This window comes from Euphorbia lathyris, chromosome 2 (genome assembly GCF_963576675.1).
Source record: "Euphorbia lathyris chromosome 2, ddEupLath1.1, whole genome shotgun sequence".
Lineage (NCBI taxonomy): Eukaryota > Viridiplantae > Streptophyta > Magnoliopsida > Malpighiales > Euphorbiaceae > Euphorbia > Euphorbia lathyris.
Window position 1 is genome coordinate 52432330 of NC_088911.1, and position 24539 is coordinate 52456868.

The 24539-nt window shown below is 36.5% G+C and overlaps 1 long non-coding RNA gene across 6 annotated transcripts; it reads right to left on the reverse strand.

Moving 5' to 3' along the window:
- Positions 1 to 19156: 19156 nt before the first annotated feature.
- Positions 19157 to 22966, reverse strand: LOC136218198 (uncharacterized). Of its 6 annotated transcripts, XR_010683679.1 has the most exons (5): positions 22288 to 22961; positions 20585 to 21524; positions 20306 to 20366; positions 20175 to 20214; positions 19157 to 19582 (listed from the first exon to the last, which is right to left on the reverse strand). It is a non-coding gene; the product is annotated as an uncharacterized lncRNA (long non-coding RNA). The 6 variants fall into 6 exon arrangements; XR_010683680.1 differs by having other exon boundaries at positions 19157 to 19307; positions 19443 to 20366; positions 22288 to 22966; XR_010683676.1 differs by having other exon boundaries at positions 19157 to 20214.
- Positions 22967 to 24539: the final 1573 nt, after the last annotated feature.

The following is a 24539-nucleotide window of genomic DNA, read 5'->3' on the forward strand; positions in this document are numbered from 1 at the left end:
TGAAAGGAACTACGCAGTGAGACACCACAGATCTTCGTCTCGAGTCCTTAAGTGAGTATCTGGTTATATACAGTAAAACATTACAAAACTAATTTATTACAATTAAAAAGATTAAATTTAATAACAGAAAAAATGTCTTACTTGATCGCATCAATCTGAGCCTCAATGTCTTTGTACACCTTCGCCCACACTGTATCGAGTGCTCCGATAGATGAATTCAACCACTGCTTCAACTGTGCATGTGCACTCTCTACTCAACATGTTATTGTGTTTCCTAAGTGCAACACATTGTTCATCCACGTTCGACAAAACTTCTCCTTATGCACTAGCCATGTGGTCTCCATATACTGTATCACACGAGGCCATTTGGCAGTAGTATTCTTCATGCTTCTCACTGCCTCCTCATATTCGACTATTGTCGGTGCTTCAATTATTTTTTTCCATTTGGTATTCTTAAAAAATTCTCCAAAATCCTTCATTCTAATCAAGTTGCCTACTCTATCCTCCACATCTTTATTAATATGCCACGTGCACAACAAATGATGAGTTTCTAGAAAAACCGCACTGATTGGTCTCATCAACCTTAACTCTCGGCCAGTAGCAATGGTTGTCGGATGAACATCATCTCTGAGCAAAAGCCTCAATTTTTCTAAAACCCACATATAACTACCCTCAGTCTCATCCTTCATAATTGCATAGGCAATCAAGAAGTTCTTGTTAGAAGGCGTCATTCCAATGATCTCAAAAAATGGTATTTTATACTTGTTTGTTTTATATGTTGAATCCATGCCAACAAACAAGTAGTAGGATCGGAACAAGGTGATCGAAGTAGGATGTGCCATAAAGAGGTGAGTCACAATATTGCTATCCGGATCCACTTGCATCCAATGTATGTAATCCATATTTATAGCAAGCCAATAAAACTAACTGATTACATCCCGACCCTCAAAACTCTCAGTCCTTATTTTTTCCCTGTAATTATACACATGTCTTTGGGTCAGGTTATCCTCAGGGTGTTTTTCTTTAATCGCTGCAAAAATAGCACAAGCCTTTGCTTGAGCTGCACTCATTTGACGCACATTTTTTTTAAAGCGGAACTTAGTCCGCTCATCTATCGATATCCCTGACGATATACAACCAATCCATGATTGTGCTATCATCTCTCTCCAGCAACACCATTTACCACCCAACCCCCTAATTCAGCGATTTCTAGAACCTTCACTTGGAATTTGCAACCATAATATTTTGTTTTCGTATTCTTCTGTATTACGTCCTCCATATCCATATCCCTTTGGGTATTCTTTATACCACGAGCACATTTAACCAATATCCATTTTAATTTACCCAATGTCTTGTGAGAAGCTATAGTTAACTCGAAGCTAGGACGAATCGCCGTCTATTTTGCCCAGTTAATAGCTTCCTGGTATGTTTCAAATGTCTGTAGATGATAAAATTCCCCACTGTAATCAACACCTTCACCTCCAAAGTCTTCTAACGAAACCTGCAACTGTTCACTAACAAACATTAGATTCCATTACGATCAAATTCGCCAATATTTGGGGGCATAAACCCCAAAATTCTATTTTCTAGGTACGGGGCGTGTGCACATTACGTCCCACCTTATGGTGGGGTGTGTGTACATCATGCCCCATCACAAGGTGGGGCGTATGAACATTATGCCCCACCTTGTGGTGGGGCGTGATGTTCATATGCCCGACACCCCGATAGCCACATTTTTCAAAACTTTTAAAACGTAATCATAAATTTTTAAACGGAAATATACCTCGACTTCAACGGATTGGTCGTTCTCACCTCTTCTTGGGGATGACGGATTGCTCGCCATTACATGTGTAATCAAGGATTTCGGAAAGAAATGAGTTTGAGAAAGTTTAGGGTTTTTGAAATATATGGTAAGGGGCAGTATCATCGTTTTCCGGGGGATGAGGGTGGGAATTGGGGCTAGGTATAGTAATCCATTTTTTTTTTTGGAAATACAGGATTAACTTATTACATTAACGGAGAGTGCTATTCCTTACGAATTTCTATTCCTAACATTAACCTTTTTTTGTTTGGAATATCCATGAATAAGGATTCTTTTATTCAATTTAGGAACAGTTATTTCTAATAATATTATTATTTATTTTTAAAATTATCCTTTAGTCAATTTCTCAAATCCTATAAATTTTAACAAATCCATAATCTATATCTTAAAAAACATGAAAAACAAAAAAACACGGAAAATGTTAAAAAATGCAAAAAAGTATGACAACACACAAAAAACGTGAATAACATAAAACCATTACAAACACAAAAACACGAAAAAATATGAAAGCGTGATAAACCGCGAAAAACACGAAAACATAAAAAAGGTGAATAACACGAAAAATACAAAAAAATGTGAGAAAACGAAAAAACATGAACACGTGAACAAATGAGAAAACACGTGAATAACACAGAAAACTAACAATTAGAAAAATACAAAAGCGTAAAAAAACCATGAAACATGAAAAAACAGAAAGAAAAAAACACTGAAAAAAACAAAAACGTGAAAACCACAAAAAAAAACAGAAAAAACACAAAAATGTGAACAAACGTGAAAAATACGAAAAAAACTGAAAAAATAAAACATGTGAAAAGTGCGAAATATAGAAAAAAACACGAAAAACGTGAAAAGCGTGAAAAATACTAAAAAACCCAAAAAATAAAAAATATAAAAACCACGAAAACGTGACAAAACACAGAAAATATGAAAACATGGACAAATGCGAAAACATGAAAATGTGGAAATACAAAAAACGTGAAAAATGCGAAACGCCAAAACACGAAAACATGAAAAATGTTAAAACGCGTTTTTTTAGGTTTCGTGTTTTAATATTAAAAATGTTTTTCACATTTTTGTGTTTTTAACGTTTTTTAACGTTTTCATGTTTTGGCTTTTTTATGTTTTCACGTTTTTGTTTTTTCGATTTTTTTCATGTTTTCTTGTTTTTTTGTTTTTTTTCACATTTTTGTGTTTTCCATATTTTTAATAGTTTTTCACGTTTTTTGTGTTTTTTTTGCAGGTTTTTGTGTTTTTCATATTTTTTCGTATTTTTGCATTTCCATTTTTTCATGGGTTTTTCTACTTTTGTGTTTTTATAGTTTTTCAAGTTTTACTATTTTTCGTGTTTTCACAGTTTTCCACGTCTCTGTGCGTTTTTTTTTACGATTTACCATTTTGTACATATTTGTTGTTTTTGTGTGTGTTTATGTTTTTCGTGTTTTGTTTATGTTATCCCGTTTATATGTTTTCGCATTTTCACCATTTTCACCATTTTCCACTTTTTTTTTGTTTTTTTTGTGTGTTTTCACATTTTTTGTATTTTCGTTTTTTTTACCGTTTTTCATATTTCCTCTGAACTAATATATATTTGAATAATTTGTTGTTATAATTAAAATTTAAAATAACTAAAAAATTACACATTTGGGTAAAAATACCTTTTGACTTACAAAACTAGTTATTCAGGTTATTTCATTTTTTTAACCAAATATAGACATAGTTATTCCTAAGGAATAGCTATTTTATTCTCTAATATTCTATTCCTAAAGAATAACTATTCTATTCTATTCCATGAACTAAAAGATACCTAATATTTTTATTTAGTAGAGTTTACTAACTAATTTTACTGTATATTTATTTAACTTATTTGATCACTAGTTTTCTAAAAAACCTGTTTGAGCTTATATTGTTTTCAACAAATACTATTATTACAAGTTTTAACTAGACAAATATTTTCTAAAAGTGATTCAAATCTCTATTTTTATACTAAAATTCGTGTTTTGAAAACTTGACAAGATCAACCGGTTCAACACAAACCGATCATTTATCTTATCCAATTAACATTGATTCCTTACCATTATGTCAGCTCTTTACTTATAACTACTAACAACAATATAATATATGTTATATTTATACTCAAAAAATTAAAAATTTAAATAAATATTATTAAAAAAGTTAATTTATTTATGCAATACTAACAAAGTTTACTTAGTATTTTTTTTAAGTTGCGCAACCTCATATGATTCAAACTAATGACTTTCTCTAGTCAAAGGTAGGGTCTCAACCACTAGGTCAAGATCTTTACCAATAATTAAAGAGAATTTTATTATATGTATTTACTAATATATATTATTTAAGACATCATTCGGTTTAACCAATCAGAGTTAAGCGGTTGAACTATTGATCTCTGATCAGTTGTCAATCTGGTTCAATTTTTAAAACATTGGCAAAACTCTCTCCATCGAACAATGTCAAAGTGTATTTTTAGGAAATAATTCACAATAAAAAATATTTTTAAGAATGATAACAAAGGAAGAAGAAAGAAAATTTATTATTATCACGTAACATCTCACTTACAAAGCTAAGCCTTATATAGTTATAATATATTGATGTGGCATATTAACTAATACACTAATGAATACAATTGTTTATTTCTAAGTATACTTCTACAAGCCCTCTCAAGACGAAGTACATTTCAAAAGCTTCGTCTTAGCTAAGGTTGCTGCCATTTGTCTTCCTGTTAATGGCTTTGTGAGAAAATTCGCAATTTAAAAATAAGTAGCTATGTAAGGAGTTGAAATGAAATCAGAAATCAAATGTTCATGAACAATGTGACAATCGATCTCAATGTGCTTTGTTTTCTCATGAAAAATGGGGTTAACATCGATATAAATTGTTGCTTGATTATCAGAATTAAAAGAAATAGGTAGTTGAGGTTGAATTTGGAATTCTTTCAAGAGGTAAGACAACCACTTCAATTTGCATGAAGTAGTTGCCATCGATCTATATTCTGTCTCAGCAGAACTTTGTGTATGGTGCCTTGCTTCTCAGACTTCTAGGACACCAAGCAATCTCCATTGAACACACAATAACTTGTGACTAATAGCCTAGTTAACTTGCATCTCCCCTAATCCGAGCCACGATACCCTTCCATTCCGATAAATTTGAGTTAACATGAAGAATAAACCTGAATTTATCATACCATTCAAATATCTCACAACATGAAATGCAGCCTCTATTTGAACAAAAGTGGGATGTTCATATATTGACTAATTATTGAGTAACAAATGCAATATCCGGTTTTGTAAATCCGAGATAAAACAATCTACCAACAAGCCTTCGAAAGATGTCTGCTCCACCATAAGGTTATGATGCAACAACTAATTGTAACCCAACTAGAAAATGATTTGTGACTATCAAAACATATTATAAACATGTGTCTCATATTAAATCCTTAATGTATTTAGCTTGAGAGATCACAAGGACATGTTGAGACTAAGCCAACTCAATGTTTAAGAAGAACTTAAACTCATTTATGTCTTTAATAGTAAAACTGGTATGTAACTCTATCTTCACTTCCTCAATAAAATAATTGGACGTACCAAAGATAAGAACATCATTTATGTATACTATGATAGCCAAAAAATGTTCATTGTATACCTTATTGAACATGCAATAAGAGTGAATGAGTTTGATAAAACCCAATTAGATAAGCCTAGTTGTGAAAGCCTTATTCCATTATTTTTTCGACTTGTTTTAAACTATACAAAGACTTAATCAATGTACACACCTTCTCATTAGGAGCTGAATACCCTTCTAGAGGTGACATGTAAATCTCATCCTCAATGGATCCGTGCAAGTAGGCATTATTTATGTCCATTTACTAAATAGGCCAATTATTAGTTATGCAACAACTAGGAAAACTTGAGCGGTGGTTACTGTTGAAACACCATTCCACATGATTTTGATTTGACAAAATTATTTAACTAAATCTCCATGATAAAAATATTCCAACACAATTAAGTTTAATTGCTTTGATTTAATTGTGCTAATGGGTTTGTTCAATGTTGAGTAAGTTAATTAACAAGAACATGAATTGAATATCTATAAGAGAAAGCCAAAAGTCAGCGGATGGAAGCCACACAGCTGGAGCTGAGTAGAATGCAACTCATCCTTGAGAAAAGAAATGTCTTCTTCAGAAAAGCTTGAAGGCAAAGCCGCTGAGTCAAACTGAGTAGTCGTCAGGTCAGCGTCAATGATCCGTCAACTTGGAAGACAAGGTCTGACAATTTTCTAAAACAATCAGAAGTCTCAGAAATCTGTCTGGAAGACTTTTTCGAGAAAGAGCATGGACCATCTGACATTTACTATAAGAAAAACTTGGTGTAAGAAAACAAACCTGGCTCCTGATGAAAACAAAAGATAGGATTGGCCTGCAGCACTGAATGCTGACCAAGTGATGATGAATGAAGACCGTTTCCCCACAACGGCTATGTCGGGATTCAAATCATTGGCGCCCCAAAGTTCTCTATATAAAGACCAATCCATCACTTGAATCAAATAAGACAGACAAGCAGATCTTCATCAAGTCAAACTATTGAGTGAATACAAATTAGAAGCTCTGTCAAAAAGAAAAAGCAAGTTCTTACACCAACTCTAATCATTGTGTAAAAGTCTAGAGTGATTTTATTCATCTAAAGTGTTCTTTGTTTTACTAAGAACAATTCTTGTATCATCTGTAAACGGTTAGAAAAGAGAAGCTGAGTACTCGGTTATAGTACTCAGTGGTAGAGTGAAGCTGAGTACTCGATTATAGTACTCAGTGGTAGAGATAGGATTGAGTAGACGAATAGAGGACGGTACTCTTGCATACTCAGTTGCTATTGTAAACGGTTTGTGCTCTACCTTTAAAGAGCTCAGTAGAGGATTCAAAAAGCTCGGAAGGATTTTCGGGGACTGGACGTAGGTGAAGAGGCCGAACCAGGATAAGTCTACTGAGTAATCTCTAACCCTTTATCTTTTGATATATTTGTTTATTTCTTGCTAAATATTACTCAACAAAACAATAACTTGCATACGCTGTGTTGAGTAATATGAAAGCTGAGTTGTGTAACGTGAGTGTTAAGTTGGAAATTTACCTAAGTATTGTTTCCTAAACTTACTATTGAAACAGCTCAAGTCAGCGGCTGACTAAAGCTGTCTCAATTCTACTCAGCGGTGCTGACCTAAATACTAAGTTAAAGTCTTAAACATTTAAATAAGTGAGCATTAACGTAAAAAAGTTTATAATAGTTCCTAACCCCCCCCCCCCCCCCCTTTAGGAACTAATACTATCACATTACACGGGACCAACAAGTGGTATCAGAGCCTAATAGCTCACTAATCAAGATAAAACTATCTTGAGCTGATCCCTGTAATGGCTGAGAACAGCACTCGTTTTCTTCTTGGAAACCAAGCAACTCAGATACTCCCTAAGGGATTATCCATAACTAGGCCTCCTTTGTTCTTCGGGGCCAACTACACATTTTGGAAAAACAGGATGACAAATTTCATTCAGGCAACAAATATGAGTGCATGGCTGGCTATAGTCCAAGGCCCTTTTGTACCCTATGAAATTATTGATGGTGTAAAAACTGTCAAAAGCGAGGCCAAGTGGTCAGAGGATGACCTTAAGAAATTGCAAAATAATGCTTCGGCTATAAATATGCTTCACTGTGCGTTAGATGCTGTAGAATACAACAAGATTTCAGGTTGTGAGTCAGCACAAGAAATATGGAAGAAGCTGGAGGTTACCTACGAAGGAACTAGTAAGGTCAAAGAGTCAAAAGTGAATCAACACATGCGGCTGTACGAGCTGTTCTAGATGAATGACAATGAAGGCATCTCTGAAATGAATGCAAGATTCACTAATATAATCAACGAGCTCAAAAGACTCGGCAAGAACTTCACTGAGGAAGAACAGGTGAAGAAAATCCTGAGAAGTCTCCCTAAAAGATGGCAAGCAAAGAAAACAGCTGTTGAAGAAGCTCAGGACCTGACCACCTATAAGTATGATGAGCTCATTGGATCTCTGCTGACCCATGAAATCTCAATGAAGAATTTTGAGGCCAAAGAAAAGACTGAGGATAAGAAGTAAAAATCTCATGTCATGAAAGCTGACTCAACCGAAGCTGACTCATCAGATGATGAGGAAATAGCCATGTTCACTAGAAAGATGAAGAAGTTGTTTAGGAAAAATGACAAATACAGCAAGAGCCATTCAAGAAGAATGACAAATACAAAGCTGAGTCAAGTGACATCAGACACAAGAAAGACAGTTCAAAATCCGTTACATGTTTTGAATGTCATCAAGCTGGACACATTAAGTCAAGCTGTCCTACCTGGAGCGATAGTGATGAGTCAACATCATCAGAAGCTGATGCCACTGAGTCAGCGAACATCTGTTTTATGGCTGACGAGTCTGCTGACCTTTGTCATTTTGAGCAAGCTGACCTCTCTGGTGGATCTGACCATGAGGAACACACAACTGAGGTAATGTCTCTACCTTTGCTCAGAAATGAAATGATTAATGCCCTGAGTGACCTCTATACACTTATCAAAAAGTGTAACAAGAAAATACGAGCACTCAGCAGGCGATGTGATGAGATTGAGGAGGTCAAGCTGAGTGATCTCCGACATCTTCTCCAGGAAAATACCAGGCAAGATGAAAACTTAAAAATCATGCATAGGTTTGTCTCTAAAGTCTATTCTAAGAAACTGAGGAAGGACATCAATCCATACAGAGCCAGCTGAATACATCAGCTAAAAAGAGGTTCTATTCAAAAGCTGAGTACTCAGGTACTAGTCAGCGGAGATGGAATCCTCAGCAGAATAGTCAATGTGACTTCTGCGGAAAGAAAGGACACACCACCAAGGTGTGTTGGCATGCTTAGCACCAAGGTGCTGACCAACAAGTAAGGTATCCCCAACGGAAGGTTTATTATGACTTCTGTGGGAAGAATGGCCACACTATCAATGTGTGTCATCATAAAATTAAGCATGATATATCACCTGCTGACCCTAACAAACGAGGATCCAAAAAGACTTGGGTACCTAAAGATAACTAGTTGTATTGCAGGTAGGCCTGAGGTGCGTTGAGAAGTCAAAGTTGTGGTACAATGACAGCGCATGCTCAAGGCATATGACTGGTGATGAAACTCAGTTCATCACACTTGTGCATAAACGAGTTGGAAATGTAAGTTTTGGAGACAACAAAAAGGGTAAGATAGTAGGGTTAGGTACTATTGGAGGTAATCCTACTATTGAGTCAGTCTCCCTAGTCGGAGGACTTGAATATAACCTACTGACCGTAGCTCAGCTGTGTGACAGCGGTAGAAAGGTTGTATTCGATGCCATTGAGTGTAAAATACTCGAGGGCAAAACAAATGAATTAATTTTAACTGCACCTCGTGTTGACAACGTTTTCATGCTAAACTTGGAAAAGAAGTTTTCAAAGAATATATGCTTAGTGTCAAAGGAAGATAATTCATGGCTATGGCATATGAGACTTGGTCATGTAAGCATGGACCTTATTGCCAAATTAGCAAGAAAGAAATTAGTTGATGGATTGCCTAAATTTAGGTTTGAGAAGGATCAATTATGCAATGCTTGTCAGCAAGGGAAACAAACTAAAAAATCCTTTCAAAGTAAAAATGTAGTCTCAACCAAGCGTCCATTGGAGTTACTACACTTGGATCTCTTCGGACCAGTCCAACCGCTGAGCTTGGGTGGTAAGAAATTCTCGTTGGTCATTGTAGATGACTTCTCTCGGTACACTTGGGTCATCCTGCTGAGTAGCAAGGATGAAGCTTTTGAGATGTTCTCAACATTGGTTAGAAAACTTGAAAATGATAAAGACCTAAAATTAGCTCACATTCGAAGTGATAATGGTGGAGAATTCAAAAATCAACGATTTGATGAATTCTGTGAAACCATCGGCATTGACCATAATTTTTCTGCTCCTAGAACTCCTCAACAAAATGGGGTAGTTGAGAGGAAGAACATAACCTTAGTCGAAATAGCTAAGACAATGCTGAGTGAGAATAGGCTTCCAAAGTATTTCTAGGGTGAAGCTGTCAACACAGCTTGCTATATACTCAATAGGGCTCTAGTCAGATCTATACTTAAGAAAACCCCCTATGAACTTTGGAAAGGACGAAAACCCAACATTGGATATTTTCGTGCCTTTGGTTGCAAATGTTTCATTCTAAATACTAAAGACAATCCTGCTAAGTTTGATTCAAAAGCTGACGAAGCTATATTCTTAGGCTACTCAACAAACAGTAAAGCATATAGGGTGTTTAATAAACGAACTCAGGTCCTAAAAGAGTCTGTACGTGTTGAGTTCAAAGAAACTGATCTTGCAGGAAAAGTAAATCAATCAGCTGAGGATGACCAATACTCAGCATCAGCTGACCAAAATGGAGCCGCCGAGTCATTACCTCAAGGGCTGACCAAAGGTAAAAACGAACCTCAAATTATTTTTTCTGACCAACTCAAACCTGTAGAGATTGTTGAAACACCTACCCCTGAGGACACTACATTGCCAAAAGAGATCAAGGTTCCAAGAGGGCACTCTGAAAGTAGCATTCTTGATTCCGTTGAGAACACCCTGATGACAAGAAATCAACTCAGGAGATACCTCAGCAACGTAGCTTTCGTGTCAGTTCTTGAACCAAGAAACTTCTCAGAAGCTGAGAATGATGAGTTCTGGATAAATGCAATGCAAGAGGAACTTGATCAATTCAAAAGAAATGAAGTATGGGACTTAGTGCCAAATCCAAGAAGTCAGAAGATTATAGGAACAAGGTGGGTATTTCGAAATAAGCTGGATGAACAAGGAAACGTAGTTAGGAACAAAGCCAGACTCGTAGCTCAAGGTTATAGTCAACAGGAAGGTATTGACTATGGTGAGACCTTTGCTCCTGTAGCTATATTAGAAGCTATAAGAATATTATGTGCATATGCTAGCTTTATGAATTTTAAGTTGTTCCAAATGGATGTCAATAGTGCATTTCTTAATGGAGTTATAAATGAAGAGGTTTATGTTAGTCAGCCTCCAGGGTTTGAGGATCCAAAGTTCCCAAACCATGTTTATAAACTCAAAAAGGCTTTGTACGGCCTAAAGCAAGAACCACGTGTTTGGTATGAAAGGCTGACCAGTTTCCTGCTGACCAGGAACTATGTCAAAGGAAAAGCTGACACAACCTTATTCATTAAGAGGAAGGGTAAAGATACACTGCTGGCACAAATATATGTTGATGATATTATTTTTGGTGCTACTAATGAGTATATGTGCAAGGAATTTAGCAAGCAGATGCAAACTGAGTTTGAGATGTCAATGATGGGAGAACTCAACTTCTTCCTTGGACTCCAAATCAAACAAGGCAAAAATGGCATCTTTATCAGCCAGACTAAGTATGCCAAGGAAATATTGAAGAAATTTGAAATGGAAAACTGTAAGTTAATATCTACCCCAATGGGCACTGACACTATGCTCTGTGCTGATGAAAATGGTAAGTCAGTAGATAGCAAATTGTACATAGGTATGAGTGGCTCTCTACTCTATCTAACGGCAAGTAGGCCAAACTCAATATGCTACTGTGCAAGATATCAATCTAACCCTAAGGAATCTCATTACATAGCTGTAAAAAGAATACTTAGATATTTGCAAAGCTCAGTGAATGCAGGTTTATGGTATCCCAATACAAATGATTTCACACTCATTGGATACACTGACGCTGATTATAGACGAGACAAGCTTGAACGAAAAAGTACTTCAGGAGGATGTCATTTCCTTGGAAGCTGTCTAGTGTCGTGGTTCAGTAAGAAGCAGTCGTCAGTTGCCCTGTCAACTATTGAAGCTGAGTACATTGCTGCTGGAAGCTGTGTTTCCCAAGTGCTATGGATCAAACAATAGCTAGAGGACTATGGAGTTCAAACTAAAACCATTAAAGTCAAATGTGACAACAAGAGTGCCATTGACCTATCAAAGAACCCAATCCAGCATAACAGGATGAAACATGTCAGCATTAGGCATCACTTCATCAGAGATCATGTACTCAAAAGTGAGATCAAGCTGACCTATGTTCCGACGGATGAACAGCTTGCAGATATCTTCACGAAGCCACTGGCTCGTGAACAGTTTAGCATATTAAGGGAAGCTATCGGTATGTTTAATCCTCTTCAATAAATTTCCAAATACAATGAATGCTGAGTGATTGTAACATGCTGAGTAATTATCATGCTGAGTAAACATCTATGCTGAGTAATCACTATATGATGAATTGCTAAGAACGTTGAGTGATTATTAATTGCTGAATTACTATGCATGCTAAGTAAGTTCCTTACGCTCAGTTAACATGCACACTGAGTAAGTACCTTAGATGTTGAGTAAAACAACTTGCGCAATTAATGCTTGCACACGAATTCAAGTAGCCAACTAGGATGATGTAAGCGTAATCATTAGGAAAACCATGCGCTGAAACATGTCATTAATATCAGAATTGAATAACCCCGAGTGGTTCAAATTCACACCGCCATTCTGACCTATCAGATCAACCTCTCTCGGCTATAAATAGTGAACGATTTCTCACTATTCACCCTACGCTTGATAATTTCGTACTCGATCTCTCTCTCTCTCAAATCCCTAATCTTCTGCATTTCTCAAGAACTCTTCAAGAACACCATGTCAAACGATTCCCATAACAACTCTAGTGACCAATACGAGGATAATCGCTCCGACATTGATCCCCCCCCTCTCCAGCTGAGCAGGAATACCAAGAAACTTCTTCCTCAGAATTCCAGAAACAAACCCATGGTCAGCTTGACCAGCCCATGGCCGAGGTTAGCATCCTCGGTGAGAACCCTCACACTGAACAGTCAACTCATTCAAAGAAGAAGAAGGAGAAGAAACCCAAGGAAAGGAAGTTCACTCCTGTCTTCAGTAGTGTCAAGAAACTCAACGTCTTCCATTCCCGCTGGTTCGCTAAAAGCTTCATTGAAGCTGAGAAACCCTTTTGCGAGTGGATCTCAAAGAACGGATGGACCATCCTCTTCTCACTTCCTAGAACAACCTACCCATGACTGGTAACTGAGTTCTACGCTAATCTAACTGTGGCTGATGATGACGCTGACTATATGGTAACCTACGTTAACCATAAGCAGATTACCATTACCCCGTCCTATCTCGCTATACTACTAGACCTCAAGGAAGAAGGAGCGGAGCTGATGAGAACAAATGATTACAAGTATGTTGAGTATAAAGTTGAGTTCTACAAGCCCAAGAATCACATGGGTGAAGTCACCAGTACAAGTTTGGGTCAGCCTCAAAGACAAGCACACTACATCCTGACCAACTACCTTTTTCCCAAGGTCAACGCCTCTTCCTCAGCCTCAAACTTTGAGCACTGCTTCATCTGGCATATGCTCAACTACCAACCACTCAACATGCCCATTTTTCTCATTGGGGCTTTCCAACGAAGCACCGAGATCCTCAGAATGGGTTTCTCATCACCAAAATTCTTCAGGATCACAAGTTCAGCTTCAAGGAAGAAATAAGTGTGATAGGCATTGAGATCACCTCAGGAATCCTAGTTGGCTTGGCACATAGCCTTCCTTTCAAGAGTAAGTCTAAGAAAGGAAAGGAAGTCGTGGAAGAGGAGGAGCAAACTGAGCTACCCAAGAAGGAAAAGAAAAGTTGACCCTAAGGTTAAACCTGCCATTCAAACAGCTAAGAGAATCAAGGTAACACTGACTAAACCTCCTCAAGCTGAGCTAGCCAAGAAAAAGGCTGAACCTACTGAAGCTAAGAAGAAAAGAGCTGTGCATGAAGAAGAAAGTGAGGATACACCTGAGCAACCCCTAAAGAGGAAGAAAACCTCTGGGATGACATCGTTGGATGCTGCTCCACTCGACTTCGTCATCTCAAAGGATTCACATTTCCTGTGAGCTCAGGGAATCGATTTGGAAAAGACTCCCTGTAGTCAGGAGGAAGAGCAAAACTGTACCAAGGAACAGCCTCAAGATGACACAACTGCTCCTGAGTACGATGATGAAAAAGGAGCTGAGTCTCCAGAGAAAAACAAGGTAGTTGAGAACCTTTATGCTGATTTCGGTCTCACCTCTTCTCCCGAGTCCCCAGAACCTATCATTGTTGTCCCTTCTCCTCAAACCAAAAAACATAAGGGAAGCATGGAAAAGCGGTTTAAGCGGAAGGCACAAAAGCCTAACCTAATAGACATACTGGATGATTCTCCGCTGAGGGACCCCATCATCGACCTGACTGGGCGTCAATTAAACTTCTTCACCAACATCACTGAACCCACTCCAAGTCAGGATAAGGAAAATCAAGCCTCTGTTCCTCAGACTCAGGAACATACCGACTCCCAAATCCAAAAAGGGAAACCTTCTGCCGACACCGCTGCTCCACCTTCTACTGAGCAAGTGCTCGAAGTACCTGCTGCTCAACACAATGAGCTAGCAAAAAAAATACTCCTGCTCAAGACAACTATGAACTGATTCCACCAACTATCCCAACTCAACTTCAAGTTGACACTGAGCAGGTCAACACTACTACTGCACAAACCACTCCTAATCCAACTGAGCAGTTAGTATGCTAGTCAGCTCCTGCTGCTGGCCTCAATAATGAGAACGCCGCTACTGACTAAGCTGGCACTTCTACTTCTAGACAGCATCCAAATCCTCCAACACCTGCTGCTAACCAGAAAACAGCCCTTGAGACTTCACAAATCCATGCTGATGATGATCCCTATAACTTTCTGGATGCCTCTGAGTCAGGCTGTTGAATCATTCACTCAGCTCATACGCTTATCCAAGAGATCAATCAGTCTCAAGCTGCTGCTGCTGGGTCCACTCCTGCTGAGTCTACTCAACTTTCATCCATCACGCAACTTCTGATCGAACTCAAAGGTCTCAAGGAGCTGATGAATGTTATGACCTCCTTGGTCTCTCAGCAGCCCAAGCAGGAATTTATGGTCAAGCTGACGGATCTCCAGCTTATGATGGTTCACCACATGGACTCAATAGAGGGCAAGATTAATGCTTTATCTACCGTGAACTCATCAACTGCCACTTCCGCTGAGGTCACTCAACATTTCTCGCAGCTGACCACTGAGCTTACTCAGGCTCGAGAACTTATCTCCTCCACTTCTCAATGCTCCATTGAACAGATTGTTGAAGCTATGCGCCTACTCAACCTGAGCTGAGAAGCGATGGAAACTGACCAGGTTAAGACCAATGACATCCTGCACTGCACCCGCTCAACTCTTGACCACGTCCGTCATCTAAATGCTCAGCGCCACATCTATGATGCCTCTATGCTCAAGATGTACTATCAATCATATGCAAGGATGACAGACTCAATCACCTAGATAGGGAAGTCACTGGAGTTCATACTCAGTGTCATTAGTGCCCATATGAACATTCCCGCATCTAGCATGGCCGGTGATCTCGAGGTCTTTCAAGGTCTCCAAGAAAGTACGAGTCAAATGAAACACTATTCCGATATCCTCACTCGTGCTATTCAGAGGGGTCAGTTCTATGCTTCTGCCCCTTAGCCTAGTGATGCTGGCAAAACGGGGGAGAAAGATAAGCAACCAGCAGAAGGAACTCAACAAAAGAAACATCATCCCGACTCAACTTCTGCTGCCTCGAGCCAACAAGGAGCTGCCAAGCCTTGCCAGACCAAACCCAAAGCTAACCAAGTTCAAGTCAACATTAAGAGATAGAACTAGAAATAGATTTATCTTGTAACTTGTGTTGTGTAAACTGGCATGCCTTCTTGTTGAGCTGACTATCTATATATAAACATCTTTTTCACACACTGTGTTTATATATGATGCTTTATATGTTGTGTTTTTCTATGTGCTGACCTTTCACATATAACTACTTATTGAACAAAATAAATTACAACTTGTGAACATAAAAATTATACAAGTACTTGGCCACTGAGTAAAACTACTCAGTCCCAATTAATATACTCATCGTACCTTAAATCTGATACCTGAACTAAACTAAGTATTAAAACTGAGTAAAAGAAAAATGTTCCAAGTACTGACCTACTTCTGAAGCTGGCCTTAGACTCATTTTGATTAAATCTTAGAAAGTTTAGAACTGAACTAAGTCAGTAGATTCTAACCTTAGACTCACTCGATTAAATCTTAAAAGGTTTAGAGCTGAACTAAGTCAATGGATTCAACCCTTACGGGGGAGTATCTTCAGAAGCTTTTGAAAAGGTCAACTATCATGGGGAAGCTCATCACTGAGTTCATTATTGAATATTTTTGCCAACATCAAAATGGGGGAGTTTGTTGAAACACCGTTCCACATGATTTTGATTTGACAAAATTATTTAAGTAAATCTCCATGATAAAAATATTCCAACACAATTAAGTTTAATTGCTTTGATTTAATTGTGCTAATGGGTTTGTTCAATGTTGAGTAAGTTAATTAACAAGAACAGGAATTGAATATCTATAAGAGAAAGCCAAAAGTCAGCGGATGCAAGCCACACAGCTGGAGCTGAGTAGAATGCAACTCATCTTTGAGAAAAGAAATGTCTTCTTCAGAAAAGCTTGAAGGCAAAGCCGCTGAGTCAAGCTGAGTAGTCGTCAGGTCAGCGTCAATGATCTGTCAACTTGGAAGACAAGGTCTGACAATTTTTTGAAACAATCAGAAGTCTCAGAAATCTGTCTGGAAGACTTTTTCGAGAAAGAGCATGGACCATCTGACATTTACTAGAAGACAAACCTGTCGTAAGAAGACAAACCTGGCTCCTGATGAAAACAGAAGATAGGATTGGCCTGCAGCACTGAATGCTGACCAAGTGATGATGAATGAAGACCGTTTCCCCACAACGGCTATGTCGGGATTCAAATCATTGGCGCCCCAAAGTTCTCTATAAAAAGACCAATCCATCACTTGAATCAAATAAGACAGACAAGCAGATCTTCATCAAGTCAAACTATTGAGTGAATACAAATTAGAAGCTCTGTCAAAAAGAAAAAGCAAGTTCTTACACCAACTCCAATCATTGTGTAAAAGTCTAGAGTGATTTTATTCATCTAAAGTGTTCTTGTTTTACTAAGAATAATTCTTGTATCATCTGTAAACGGTTAGAAAAGAGAAGCTGAGTACTCGGTTATAGTACTCAGTGGTAGAGTGAAGCTGAGTACTCGGTTATAGTACTCAGTGGTAGAGATATGATTGAGTAGACGAATAGAGGATGGTACTCTTGCATACTCAGTTTCTATTGTAAACAGTTTGTGCTCTACCTTTAAAGAGCTCAGTAGAGGATTCAAAAAGCTCAGAAGGATTTCCGGGGACTAGACGTAGGCGGAGAGGCCGAACCAGGATAAGTCTGCTGAGTAATCTCTAACCCTTTATCTTTTGATATATTTGTTTATTGCTTGCTAAATATTACTCAACAAAACAATAACTTGCATACGCTGTGTTGAGTAATCTGAAAGCTGAGTTGTGTAACATGAGTGTTAAATTGGAAATTTACCTAAGTATTGTTTCCTAAACTTACTATTGAAACAGCTCAAGTCAGCGGCTGACTAAAGCTATCTCAATTCTACTCAGCGGTGCTGACCTAAATACTAAGTTAAAGTCTTAAACATTTAAATAAGCCAGCATTAATGTAAAAAAGTTTATAATAGTTCCTAACCCCCCCCCTTTGGAACTAATACTATCACATTACACGGGACCAACAGTTACCTTAGTTACAAGAGAATAATTGTTGTGATAATTCACATCATATCTTTTATCATAGCCGCAAGCCACAAGTCTGGCCTTATATCTTGCTATACTACCATCAGTTGCATACTTCACTTTAAAATCCATCGACATGAAATATCCTTCTCTAGTTGGAGGTAAACCAACTATTTGCCAAGTTGAAATCTCATTTTTTTAATGTCTAATTATATATATATCTTGTTGGATGTCCTGTGGGAACAACTAAAACGCGTTGTCTGTTGGTCAAACACATTACTCTCTAAAGTCATAATACAAAATAAAAGAACAAGCTTATATCAAAAGACAATTATTGATCTATTGGTTGTACCACTAAGTAGTAGTTCGAACCCGACTGTTAAACAAACTCCATTTTTTAACGAATAACTATCGCACATGGGTTTTTCCCACTCACGATTAGGAGAGGGGGACCCACGTGCCGCACTCCGGGCATTTTTCTTCGTCTAAAATTTTTTCGGCGGTGGGTTTTTTTGGATATAGGAATTCGTTGGTGCAATAAAAAATCACAAAGGACAAACGGAAAAAAAATGATACCCAAGTGTCTTCAACCTTGAACCAACCAAAATAAAGGATGTTCAGATTTTACAAATCCAATGAATCAGCTTTGAATGGCTATAACTCTCTCTTTTGTCATCTAAATTTAGTGTGTAATCACTATAAGAAATTAGTTTGTTTGTGACAACAAGTGTTGTCACAAACTTCCGAAAAGTTGTCACTTAACATTATATGTGACAATAAGCAGGTGTCACGAGGGTTGTCACGTAAAACTCCGTTGCTAATATTTATTGGCAAATGTGACAATAAAATATTATCACAAAACTATTTATTTTTTGTGATAATAAGTTTATCGTCACACTACTTTTAAGTGTTACAACTTTTATTGTAACTGGAAAATAAAATATTGTCGCAAACGTAGTATGTTGTCACAAATTATTTGTTAATTAAGCCTAAAAATGTGTGACAATCTTACATAGTTGTCTCCAAAAAGAAATATTTGTAACAATTAAAATTGTCACACGTATAAATTTGTAACACTATTTTTATATTGTAACATTTTATATATGTTACATCTTATAATATTGTTACCATTTTATATATATTATAATATTTAGTTCTCGTAAATATAATTTTGTAACAAAAACTTAGTGTAAAAGAAATTATTGTAACTAATACATATCAGTGACTAATAATTTACAATTAAATTTATTCAGTGACAATGTTTATGTATTATTTTAATTATTGTCACATATGAGAATTTTATTTATATATTAGCTAGTATTATAAATAAAATAAACATATACATAAATATAAAAAAATAAATATTTTATTGATCAAATTTGAAATAATATAACAATTTCAATAAAAGTATTAATTTACATAGTCATTAATGACCAACCACCCAATTGACCCGTCTGGAAATGGCGACCAAAACTTTCAACTATATCACTCGCACCATAAATATTCCCCACCCAAAGCATTAACTCCTACCATGAAAATCTCGCTAGATACTATGAAGCATTCAAAGATTGTAAACAAAAACATGACTACATAATATCTAGTAAAAGTGATCAACTGGCAATGCTTTACACTTTGGGATAGACATCCAGTTTAACTGGTTGGATGAAAGATTCTAACACGCACATTCGCAATATTGTCATGATTCCATAAAGCTAAACTGCAAATAGACACTCTTAAAATAAGTGGAGCCATTGAAGCACCTCCCTTTTTGCTAATAGAGCTAAATCAGGCAATATGAATATAGAGATTTGAGAAAATATAATATGCAAACCAAGTTCTGATGCATATTTACTCTGCTTTTTATCTGCAGGGCCTCGCATTCTTCTAAAATGGTATGTAAGGGCACTCCAGCAATACCAATGAAAGAATATTGGACTGAACTGGACCTATTTGAGCAATTTTAAGAAGGATCAAGCAACGATAAGAGTACTTCTGCAAGATAATACTAGTTTAGGGATTAAACATGTAATTTGTCAAATCAGTAAAACTACTAAATATTAATATTAGAGTGAAACATGATGAGAAAAATAAATACAGTAAGATATAACCATTACACTAGCTTAACATTCTATATATTTACCCGAAACTGGATAATTATAATTCATGTTTCAAAGAAGTAAAATATTTAGACTCAAAACCTTGAAATAAAAAGAAGACACAACAAGACAGATAAGACAATAGATTACTAAAGAACAGTTATAAACTTGAAAGTTGATAATTAGTTCATGGCTTGATGTAACATGATTAAAGTGCCAATGAGAAAGTGGCATGGCCAGCAGCAAGTTCAAGGGCAGCATGTTTCTGCGAACAGAGCAGACATTTGTTCATGGCTTGATGCAACCTGATTAAAGTGCCAATGAGAAAGTGGCATGGCCAGCAGCAAGTTCAAGGGCAGTTATTCCAAATGTCTGCTCTGTTCGCAGAAACATGAATTTCAAAGGGTCTTCAGTTCACGAATCCAGTATCTAACAAACTGCAAAATGAAAATGAAAATTTCTTTTTTCAAATAAATACTAGAACTCACTTAAAGTCATATCCATGCAGTTGTTGCATAACTTCAGGAGCTATCATGGTAGAAAAGGACAAAAAGAAGTTATTTCTGATAATCAAATAAGCTTTAACGTAAGTGAAAGGAAAACTGTGTTAATACATTACCCGCATGGAGTGCCAAGAACATTGAATTGGAAAAGTTCCCCCGTAAGTATGGAAAAATAAACTATCACACAACAAGAAATGTAGTCACTAGAGAGCACTGTGCAAAATGAAAAAATATAATTGCTTAAAGAAAGGCATCCCACACAGACAAAAAGATGATAATGCAAGAATTCACATATTCAATCGAAAAAAATTAGATTCTCCTGGATTCGATAAGGCATGGAACTATTTGCATATCTATGGCTTTTCTCACAATTTTATGTTCGTTTGACATATTACCTAACAGAATGAAGAAAGTTCTCTGTAACAAAATCTGACTACACTTTCTCTATTGCACCCCTTCTTTCCTCTTCTTCAGCTTTAATCCAAGCAGCCTGTAACATGGAAGAACAACAAACACAACAAAAATTCATTCATATTTTCATATAGTTTCACTAATTAAAGACTGAATCACTGATAAATGAAATTAAATCCTTTTCAAGCCTTGAAAGGTGTGGTTAATGGAGTTCCCCAATCTTAAGACTCCCCAAGCTTCTTGCAACTCTCCCTCCCCTACTTCTCTACGAGACACCCCGTGTCCGATGATCTCTTCTTCTCCACCTTGTTTAGAGGAAGAAGAACAAGAAGAAAATAGCTTTTCCCTCTCAAGTTTTGATTTATATTTAACAAGAATTTAGTCCAAGCTACTACCTTCTTCATTCATCTGCTGAATATGTATTTTTCTCCCACTTACCTACTTCTCCTTCACCTCTGCTTCTTCCTTCAAACTGAACTCTATCATGATGAATTATTCACATATTTTCTGTCCTTCTGTTCTTTGCATCTTGGACCTCTTTTTCAAGTCTTGACACACATTTTACAAGAAACTTATCCAGGCTGGGGACCTCAGAAACATTTTCCTTTCTTCGGTGTTCATTGCCATTGGTTTTCAGTGCTTTTTTGAAGTTCTTTCTCATCTCTTGAACTTCCTTTTCAAGCTTTGATGAATACTTTAAGGCCAGTATGTCCCAACAGCAACCATAATGGACCATAAAAGGCAATGAAGGAAAAGTGAGATAAGCAAATTAGTATACCTTAACTTCTCTAAGGAACATCTCTCAATCACCTCATGATATCTAAATTGATCCAGCTCAGACCCAAACAAAATATTTTCTTATACGGTCCCAGTTTGGATCCATGCAACTTGCGGAACATAGGCTATCTTTCGGTAAACACGAACCTGTACAATCAAACGTATTCTTTATCATTAGAAATTTAGTTTTTCATCTGTTAAAATTGTTTCACAATAACCTTAATTAGGAGATACAAGGACAGTGCATGAATTTTTTTTATCAGAACTCAATGTTCCATTGATTTTAAGAACTTCTCCAAACACTGCAGCTAAGAGGGTTGATTTTTCTGAACCAACTTCTCCGCAGATCAAATTACAGCTTGAAAAGAGAAAAAGCAAGAAAAGTTATGTTCCTTAATGTAGGCTTTGCTAAGGGATTAGCATCCCAAAAAATTTCATATGACTGGATAAAAATGGACTCATGTGAAATTCTGAGGAAATAACATGTCCAAAATGTAACTGCTGGTATCATAACAGGGAATGACCAAAACAAAACCATATAGCATGCTTTTTGTAGTAGTAATTTTGATATGTAATGAAGTTCTCTTAATCCACTAATAAGAATCTCGACATGTGTTTGCCAAGCATCCAACTTTATATTAGCTAGTGCCTTTGTAATGACCATAAGCCTCTCATCTTGTTTTTATATTAGTTTCCCTTGATATTTAAGCTATGTTTTAACCATAGGAGAAATTGTAAGCACGGTCAGAACAATGGTAATAAAAGCTGCAATAGTTTCCAATCCAACTATATAATAGATAATAGCTAAGGCAAGACATAGTTGAATGCTTGTTGACCATATCTGATGAAACCAGTATGGAATCCCACCAATTCTATAAGTATAAAAAAACTACATAGTTAACTATCTCACATGGAGAATGAGTTTCCTTAGCCGCATTTGATAGATGTAGTTGCTTTTGGTAGATTGCAGTAGATAACAATGATCTCACTTGGATTCCAATCAGTCATGTCTAAAAATACCACTGCCGAAATGAACCTCCTGACCAAACACAGGCTGCTTCTCGATCCCTCTTCCGTAGGCACTACCAGACCCAAATCGATGCCAACAACTTCTTCTCCTTCGGCGCTGTCGTGCCCTCCCCTGTTCTCCATTTCCCCACTTTTGCGAATCTGCTCCCAAATCAATTCAGTACAGAAATCCCAGCCTTCCAGCTAACCCAGGACTCATAGCTCCCTTCTTCCGATTTGAATCGCCTCCTGACCTCTAGACGAAGACGGTGAAAACGATCCCGAGGAAGAAGAGATTCTGTCGTTCGCTCAACCCTTATCCCCTAATCCCGACTCCGGCCACCCCAAAACTCACCCTAACTCTGATATTAGACATCCGGAGAGGCTAGACGGCTCTGGCAGCGAGCGATAACTAAATGAACCCTAAGGGCTTGATTGGATGGAGGGTTTAGAGGGGTTAGTAAGGGAAAGGTTAGTAAGGGTTGATAGAAATCCTTATTTGGGAGAAGGAAGGGTTAGTAAGGGTTTCTACAAACCCATGTTTGGAACACATACAAAATTAGGAGGGTAAGGGTTTGGAGGGGTTTTGAAGGGTTTCTTTTTAACAAATTGCATCCAATTTTGAACTCTCCAATTTGGTGGTTTGGAAGGGTTAGAAATTACCCTTTCTTTCCCTTCCTTCCCTTTCCTTACCTTCCCTACCCTTCTCTACCCTTTCTTTATTAACCCTTCCCTACCTTTCCTTACCTTTCCTTACCTTTCCCTACCCTTCATCCAATCAAGCCTTTCCTTTTCCTTCCTTATCTTTCCTTACCTTTCCCTACCTTTTCCTACCCTTCTAAGACTCCCACAGGTCGATGGAGACTAAAACTCCCACAAGAGGCGGAGACTCCTAAAAAAAATAAGAGGAATTCTAAGTAAAAAAAATTGTTTTTCTTATTGATAATTTAATTACAGAATTTACTTTATTGTCACAAAATTAGATAATAATTTTTTAATAAAAATTTTAAGTTGTCCAACAATTAAAATTTATGACAATAATAACTAGATTGTCACAAGTTTTACGTATTGTGTCACAACTATTAATTGAAGTATTTTAGTTACACATAAAAGTTTTCTATCACAAATTAATAAATAATTTGCGACAATAATATTAGATAGTTACAAAATTATATTTTATGACAATTATAAATATATAGTCACATATTTATAATATTTTTGTTATAACTATTAATTGTAACAAAAATATTTTAGTTACAATTAAAATTTATTACCACAAAATTAATAAAGAAATTGTGATAATTTCTTTTAACTAGTCACAAAATAAATATTTGTAATAATAATAAATGTGTTGTAACATTTTTTATATTTATTGTTACAATTATAATTGTCATATATAAATTTTAGTTACAAGTAAATATTTATTGTTACAAATTCATTTATTTATTTGTGATAATTTTATAAAAATTGTCACTCATTTAATTTTTGTGACAATTAAAAAATTAATGTCATAAATAATATGCATTTTGTTACAACAATTTATGTGACAGTTAAATTATTGTCGCATAAACAAGGATTTCTTGTAGTGAATATATCAAATTTATGCATGTCTAGTTTCTAACAACACAAAAAAATGCTAGAATTGAAGTAGTACACAAAAAGTTATGCTCATTCAAAGTTTACTGATCGTTTTTCTCTCTTTTGTGGATCTACTTTAAGGAGGAAGAAGGAAGTTCCTTCTTCCTTCTCTCAACGGGTTAGGTTTGTTGTAATTTTTTTATTGTATTTCTGTCATACCCGACCCAAACGGCATCGGGAATGAAGGAAAAACAGGATCGAACTTATATAGTCTAAAAGCCAAACGTATTTTCTAATAGATAAAAATGTTATTTGGACGACTACTTAAAGTTTTATTAATTATTTGGCTCGAACTCGATAATTCTATCAAGTTTCCTACGTATCCCGAACGTCTTTTGATCTTTAAATTGGGAATCAAAGCCACGTAGTTCTACCTATTTTATGTAGTTCTCTTAATAAGTAGTTTTCTTAACTTATTAAGTCGTTTTAACTTATTGACACGTTGAATGACACACTAATATTTTAATTGGATATTTCACTTTGTTATAATCTTTACATTTATCAAACGAATCAAAT